A 7,875-nucleotide genomic window follows, 5' to 3' on the forward strand; every position below is an offset into this window, starting at 1 on the left:
TTGAGACGACATGGAGGGACCTGGAAAGTATTATCCTAAGTGAAATAAGCCAAGCAGAAAAAGACAAATACCACATGATCTCATTTATATACGTAATATAATGAACTTAACAGTCTGAGGAATATGGTAGACCCAGAAACATGGAAGTAGGGCACAGACTGACATCCCTCAGAAGAGGGGGTTGGGGGTGGGAGGAGCTAAACCACAGAACTTATATGCATGTATGCATGACCAATGGACATGGACAACAAAGCCAGGCATGGGGGTGGGGTGGGGAGGAGGGTACCAATGGGGTAAAAAAGGAGAAACATCTGTAACAAAAGAATAAAAATTAAAAAAATAAATAAATAATAAATAAATAAATAAATAAATCTGTCTGGGGAAAACTGACATCTCAACATTGAGCCCTCTAATCCATGAATATCATATAGCCCTCCATTTATTTAAGTGGTCTTTCATTTCTCTCAGCAGTGGTTTTTTTGTTTGTTTTTAATAATAGAAATTAATTTTCTTGCGGGTGGAAGCTCAAGATCAAAGTGTTCACAGGCTTGGTTTTTCCCGAAGTTTCTCTCCTTGACTTCCGAACGACATCTTTCTCTACGTGTGTTCACATTGTAGTCCTCTGTGTGTACACCTGTGTGGTATCTCTCTCTATACCCAATCTCCTCTATTTTGTTTTTTCTTACAACCATTTTCAAGGATCATAATGACTTCAATGTTTTTAATTCTCATAACATAGCTTTATTATTGCCAACTTTCTCTAAATTTCTGCAGACACACATTCAGGTAAGCAGACACATTGGCAGTCTTTCTCAGCAGTGTTTTGCAGTTTGCAGTGTATAGGTGTTAAGTATCTTTCATTAGATTTATTCTTGGGTATTTGTTTTTCTTATGCTATTTTAAATGACATTTAAATTTTTTTATATTCTACTAATTTGTTGCTAACATATAGAAACACTACTGATTTTTACATATTGACCTTATAGTCAGCCATCTTGCTAAGTTCCCTTATTATTTTTAATGTTTTATAGATTCTTTTAGAATTTCTATGATCACAATCTTGTCATCTGTGAATAAAGATTTAACATTATTTTGTGCAATCATACATTTTATTTCTTTTCCTGGCCATCTGTCAGTGGCTAGCATGTCTGCTGTAGTACTGAGTAGAAGCAGTGATGAGGACTGCCTTTCTTGGTTATAACATCAGTGGAAAACTTCAGTATCAAATACCTTTATTGAAATGTTCATATGTATTTTTCTTTAATATGTTCATATGAATTTTATTGGTTGTCAGTGTTCTCTACATGGCCAATATGCATATGAAAATAAGTTCTCTATCACTACTTGTATCAGGAACATTAAAATCACAATTCAGTATTAAACATTCCCACCAGAATGGTTAAAATGAAAGGGAATTACAGTATCAAGCATTGGTAAGAATATAGAGCACTATATGTTGCTAGTGGGGTATAATTTGGTATAACTACTTTAGAAAACTTTTTGACACTATCTGCTAACACTAGTCATACATATACCCTATCACCCAATAATTCTATCACTGGCTATATACCCAAGAGAAAAGAGTACTTATGTTCCTACGTTAAGAATATTGATTGCAGCCCTGGCCGGTTTGGCTCAGTGGTTAGAGCGTCGCCCTGCGGTCCGGAGAGACCTGGGTTCGGTTCCTGCTAAGGGCATGTACCTCAGTTGCAATTTGTCCCCGGCCCTGGTTGGGTCATGTGGGTGGCAGCCACTCGATGTGTCCCTTTCACGTCGATGTTTCTCTCTCTCTCTCTCTCTCTCTCTCTCTCTCTCTCTCTCTCTCCCCCCTCCCCCCACTCTATCTGAACAAAATACCGAAAAATGTTCTCGGGTGAGGATAAAAAGAAAAAAAGAATATTGATTGCAGCATTATTCACATAGTAAAAACTGGACATAGCCTAAATGTCCTTTTATAGGACAAAAATTCTAAAAAGCAATGATTAAGAATGAACTACCATGGAGGAAGAGTGGCTTGGCGCCCAGTATACCTGCGTGCGCCTTTGTGGACCTGGCAGTTGGGCCTCGGCAGGGACACTGCGCAAACTGTTTGCAAGGCTCTCAGTGGGCTCCTGGCCATGTTCCCCAACCTGAGAGCTGCGGTCAATACATATTTTTACTGGTTGGGAAAGAATGCCCCTTTATTTTCAGATATCTGTTTGCATCTGAGGAACTTGCTCGAGTATTTAGGCAGTCTGTGCACTTCCAGTGAAGATGGGGCCATAGGAAAACACAGTACTCACCTCCTCCCACAACAGCATAAAAATTACAACTACAGAACAGCCATCATTCAGAACCACCTGAAACGTCGATGAATGGAAGTCCTACAACTAGGGAATTAAAGAAGCCACGAGACTGGAAGGAGGGGCAGACACAGGGAATGGGCTGGTCCCACATCCACGTGTGATGCTTAAAAATCAAGAGGGAATCTTGGCTGCAAATGTCTCCCCAAAGAAGTGAGGGGTCCAGTGCGCACACCATACCCCCCAACCCAGGGTTCCAGTGCCAGTAAGAGAAGTTCCCACAACTTCTGCCTATAAAAATAGTAGGGATTGAGGCTAAGGGAAACAGAGGGCTTCTGCAGTCTAAGGCAGTCCCTCTTAAAGGACCCACTCACAGACTTCCTCAGACTCACTCCCTCTGAGCTCCAGAGCTGGGGAAGCAGCTTGAAAGGCACCAGAGACATGAGGAGGAACTGATTGTTAGCATCAGGGTGAGAGCTGGGGAACAACTTTCTCCCACACATAAGTGCTGGCAGGAGTCATTGTTCCTTTAATGAGTCCCCGCCCCCCAGATCCGGCAGGAGGGTGCAATATCAGAGATTCCATCAACCTGGCTCACACTTTTTACCCCTTTCTGGTGACTCCCTGGGTCCCTACCCCACCCAATTTTGGGGTATCCAAGCTGTTTCCAGTCACTTTTCTATACAAATGACCTGTCTTGGCTCAAGCTTCAGATTTTCCTAAAATCTCTGAAACAAGCAGCATCTGGCCTCTTGAGTGTCCTGTACCTCTCACCAAAGTGGCTCTGGGCCCAGCACTAGCAGCAGCCAGCCTTGATTCACAGCTTGGCCTCACCTGGGCACCTCAAAGCCCAGCGCAAGTAGCAGTCATCTGCAGAATGCTTGGTAGCTCATGCTGGGTGACCCTGGGCAGAAAAAGGACTGACCTTGGCCTGTACCTCTCAGGATGCCCCAAGCCAGTGCATCCAGTGGACAGCTTCAGACCATATCGAAGCCTCACCACCCAACAATCTCCACAAGTGACACACTGGAGGGGCAGACTCAGTGGGCACTAGAGCTCAGGTGAAGTAAGTCCTGTTCTGTGGGATGGGCTCCTGCACAGCTGATCCTCCAAGGGGGTCAGAGGTTGGTAGTTGGTGGTCTCAGCTGGTCCTTGCAGCATTTTGGCCTTGGGGTAAATCCCTCCCATTGATGTGCCAACAGCAATCAAGGCTCTACTACAAGAGGAAGGCATACACAGCCCACACAAAGGGTGCACCTCAAATACCCAGCTTGGGTGATTGTGGAGGTTGTATTACTAAACCCTAACAGAACACCTACATTAGGCCACATTAGGACATAGAGTTCAAAACACTGATTATAAGGATGTTCAATTAACTTAGGGGAAGAGTAGATGAACTTATTGAGAACTTCAACAAAGAGATAAAAAACATAAAAAAACTAGAAAATACAACAAAGGAATGAGTCAGAAATGAAGAATACATTAACTGAAATAAAAAATACATTACAGGGAAACATAGTGGAGTAGATAAAACCGAGGATCAAATCAGAGATTTGGAAGATAAAGAAGCAAAAACACCCACTCAGAAGAGCAAAAAGAAAAAAGAATTTTAAAAAATGAGAATACTGTAAGGAATGTCTGGGACAACTTTAAGTGTACCAACATTCACATCATGGGGATACCAGAAGAGAGAGAGCAAGAAATTGAAAACCTATTTGAAAAAATAATGACAGGAAACTTCCCTAACTTGAAGAAAATAGACATGTAAGTCCAGGAAGCACAGCAAGCTCCAAACAAGATGAACCCAAAGAGGTCCACACCAAGACACATCATAATTAAAATACAAAAGGTTAAAGACAAACTCTTAAAAGCAGCAAGAAAAAAGCAGTTAGTTACCTACAAGGGACCCACCATAAGACTGTCAGCTGATTTCTAAACAGAAACTTTGCGGGTTAGAACAAATTGGCACAAAATATTCAAAGTCATGAAAAGCAAGGACCTACAACCAAGATTATTCTATCCAGGAAGGCTATCATTTAGAATCAGACAGATAAAGAGCTTCCCAGACAAGAAAAAGCTAAAGGAGTTCATCACCACCAAACCAGAGTTACATGAAATGTTAAAGGGTCTTCCTTAGGAAGAAAAAAAATATATATGAACAATAAAATGGCAATAAATACATATCTATCAACAATTGAGTCTAAAAAAATAAACCAAATGAACAAGCATAACAGAAATAGACTCATAGATACAAAGAACATTTGGACGGTTGCCAGGCTGGGTGGGGGCATTGTGGGGGTGGGTGAAAAAAGGTGAATGGAAAACAAATGGTTTTTATATAATAGTCATGGAGATGTAAAGTACAGCCTAGGGAATATAGTCAATAATATTCTAATAACTATGTATGGTGTCAGGTGGGTATGAGATTTATTGAGATGATCACCTAGTTATGTAATGTCTAATCACTGGAGTATACACTTCAAACTAATATAATAATCTACGTCAAGTGTAATTGAAAAGAAATTTTTTTTTTTAAAAAAAAGAACGAACTGCTGGTACACACAATGAATTGAAGGCAGAGTACACATAACATAATGTTGAGTTAAAGAAGCCAGACAAAGGCCCAGGCAGTGTGGCTCAATGGTTGAGCGTTGACCCATACACCAATAGGTCTCCAATTCGATTTCTGGTCAGGGCACATGTCCAGGTTGTGGGCCCAATCCCCAGTGGGGGGCATGCAGAAGGTGGCCAGCTGATGTTCTCTCTCATCAATGTTTCTATCTCTCTCTCCCTCTCTGTTCCTCTCTCTCTAAAAATAAAAGGGGGTGGGGGAAGAAGCCAGAGTACAGCCTGATTGATTCCATTTGTATAAAGATTTTTTTAAAAACTACTTTGAGAGTCACCACAGGATGATTTAGGTAGGAAGGGCCATGAGAGAACCTTCTTAGATGCAAGAATGCTTGACCTGATTGGTAATTACACCAGTGTGTTCAGATGTAAAATTTTGTCAAGTGGTACACTTAAGGTTTGTGCACTTTATGTTTCAATAAAATGGGAGAGAAAATTTTAAAACAAAATCAACAAACCATTTGAAATTAAAAAAAAAAAAACATGACATTTACAATAGCATAAAAAATGTTAAGTTCTGAAAAATAAATCTGATACAGCATTGCAAAATGTATACATTGAGAATTACAATACATTGGTGAAAGACATTAAAGAACACGTAAACAAATGGAGAGACACTATGTTCATGAGTCCGAAGACCAACTCATGCTGGTTCTTCCCAAATTAGTCTGTAGATTCAACATGATACCAAGCAAAATTCAAGGTTTATTTTCCATTTTAGAAGTTGAGCCCTGGCTGATTTGGCTCAGCGGTTAGAGCATCAGCCTGTGGCCCAGAGAGACTCAGGTTCGGTTCCCACTAGGAGTGCGTGCCTCAGTTGTGGTTTGTCCCCGGCCCTGGTTGGGTCGTGCAGGTGGCAGCCACTTGATGTGTACCTTTCATGTCGACGTTTCTCTCTCTCTCTCCCTCCTGCTCTATCTGAACCAAAAAGGAAAAAATGTCCTCGGATGAGAATAAAAAAAAAGAAGTTGAAAAAAACTGATTCTGAAATTCAAATGAAAATGCCAAAGACTGCCCTGGCTGGTTTGGGTCAGCAGTTGGAGCATCGGCCCTCGGACCAGAGTGTCCCAGGTTCTATTCCGTTCAAGAGCACATACTGCAGTTGTGGTTCTGTCCCCAGCCCTGGTCTGGGTGATACGGGAGGCAACCAATCATTGTCTCTCTCTCTCACATAGATGTCTCTCTCTCATTCTCTCCCCCTCTCCCTTCCACCCTCTCACTTTATCTGAAGATAAATGGAAAAATATCCTTGGGTAAGGATTTTTAAAAATAAATAAAATAAAAAGAAAATGTTGCCCTGGCCGGTTTGGCTTAGCAATTGGAGCACTGACCTGCGAACCAGAGAGTCCTGGGTTCAGGTCCTGCTAAGGGCATGAACCTCGGTTGCAGTTTGTCCCCCGCCCGGTTGGGGTCGTGTTGGTGGCAACCACTCAATGTGTCTCTCTCACATCGATGTTTCTCTCTCTTCCTCTCACTCTCCCTCCTGTTCTATCTGACAATAAATGCAAAAAAACACAAACAAAAAAAGAAAATGCCAAAAAATCAGGAAGGAACCACTGAAGGGCTTGAATAATTAAATTGACACTCATGTTGCATTGAGGAGAATGGACTGGAGGGGGACAAAGTGAAGCAAAAAGAAGAACAATGACCATTAGATAAAATTCAGGGGAGCTTCAACCTTTGAAAAAGTCTCTGGAGAAACCCAGAAGGACAAGAAAGAGTTGGGCACTAAAGTGAAGGCAAGAGTTTCAAGGAAAAGTGAGTTATAAAAGGTTATCAAATGCTGGAGAGGTCAAGGAAGAGAAGGATGGAAATCTGGCATTATGGAAATTGATTACTATTTAGTTGATCTGTGCAACAGTAATTTCAGGGTCATAGTGAGGGCAAATGCAATACTAAATAGAGTTAAAAAAATGAATGGAAAGTGAGGAAAGCAGCACTGTTATAAGTTAAGGACAGTGACAATAACATCACAGGTGCTTCTCCTTAATAAATAAATGTTGAATCAATGATTTGATGTTCAAAGGCCAATTACTAAGTGAGAGCTATGCCCCTGTTCAGGAGGGCAGTATGGCGAGACTATGTTAGGGAATGCAATGGATAGAGATCGGGGGAGGAAAAAACTTTTCCTCAACCTTCTCAGCATCTCTAGCTGGACCTAAAAATCAAACTGATAAAGACAGATTAAAGGTGAAAAAAATGCAAATTTATTTAACGGAAGTTTTATGTGATGTGGGAGCCTTCAAAAGGAAATGAAGGCTCAGAGAAATGGTTAAGCATGATTGGTTTTATACTAGGTTTGATGAAGAGTAGAAAGTTGTGGGAAAAAAGAACAAAGGTGATGAGCAAAGGGTGGTCAACTGGGGAAACTCAGCAAGGTCTGTTCATTCAGATCCTTCTCAGCAACTCTCCATCCTTAGAGATAATGCTTTTTAAAAAATATTTTGGAAGAGCCCTGACTGGTTTGGCTCAGCGGTTTGAGAGTCGGCCTGTGGTCCAGAGAGACCCGGGTTCGGTTCCCGCTATGGGCACGTACCTTGGTTGCGGTTTGTCCCCAGCCCTGGTTGGGGTTGTGTGGGTGGCAGCCACTCGATGTGTCCCTTTCACATCGATGTTTCTCTCTCCCTCCCTCACTCTCCCTCCACAAAAATGGAAAAATGTCCTTGGGAGAGGATAAAAAAAATATATATATATATGAAGAATAGTAACTGACATGAGAAAATAAGTGAAAGTAACTTCTGGATATAGGGATATAGGATTGAGATTGCACTATTCTTATATTTTCTGTTTCTCTTATCCTATTCTGTTAACCAATTAGCTGATCTAATTTCTAACTAGAAAAATTTGTTTTTAAAATTATGTTTGATATTATCGCTGAGAACATTTTATTGTTTTCTAATTTTGGGAGCTTTGTAATCCATTGTGTGAGTCTGGAAACTGCCATTTGGCATGGTAGAAAGGAAAA

General features: G+C 41.1%; 1 non-coding gene across 1 annotated transcript; it reads right to left on the reverse strand.

Annotated features, from left to right (window-relative positions):
- Positions 1–680: 680 nt before the first annotated feature.
- Positions 681–806, reverse strand: LOC118623112. Its single transcript, XR_004958215.1, has one exon. It is a non-coding gene; the product is annotated as a small nucleolar RNA SNORA33 (small nucleolar RNA).
- Between the last annotated feature and the right edge of the window lie 7,069 nt (positions 807–7,875).

Source organism: Molossus molossus, unplaced genomic scaffold, assembly GCF_014108415.1.
Source record: "Molossus molossus isolate mMolMol1 unplaced genomic scaffold, mMolMol1.p scaffold_m16_p_9, whole genome shotgun sequence".
In the NCBI taxonomy this organism is placed as follows: Eukaryota; Metazoa; Chordata; class Mammalia; order Chiroptera; family Molossidae; genus Molossus; species Molossus molossus.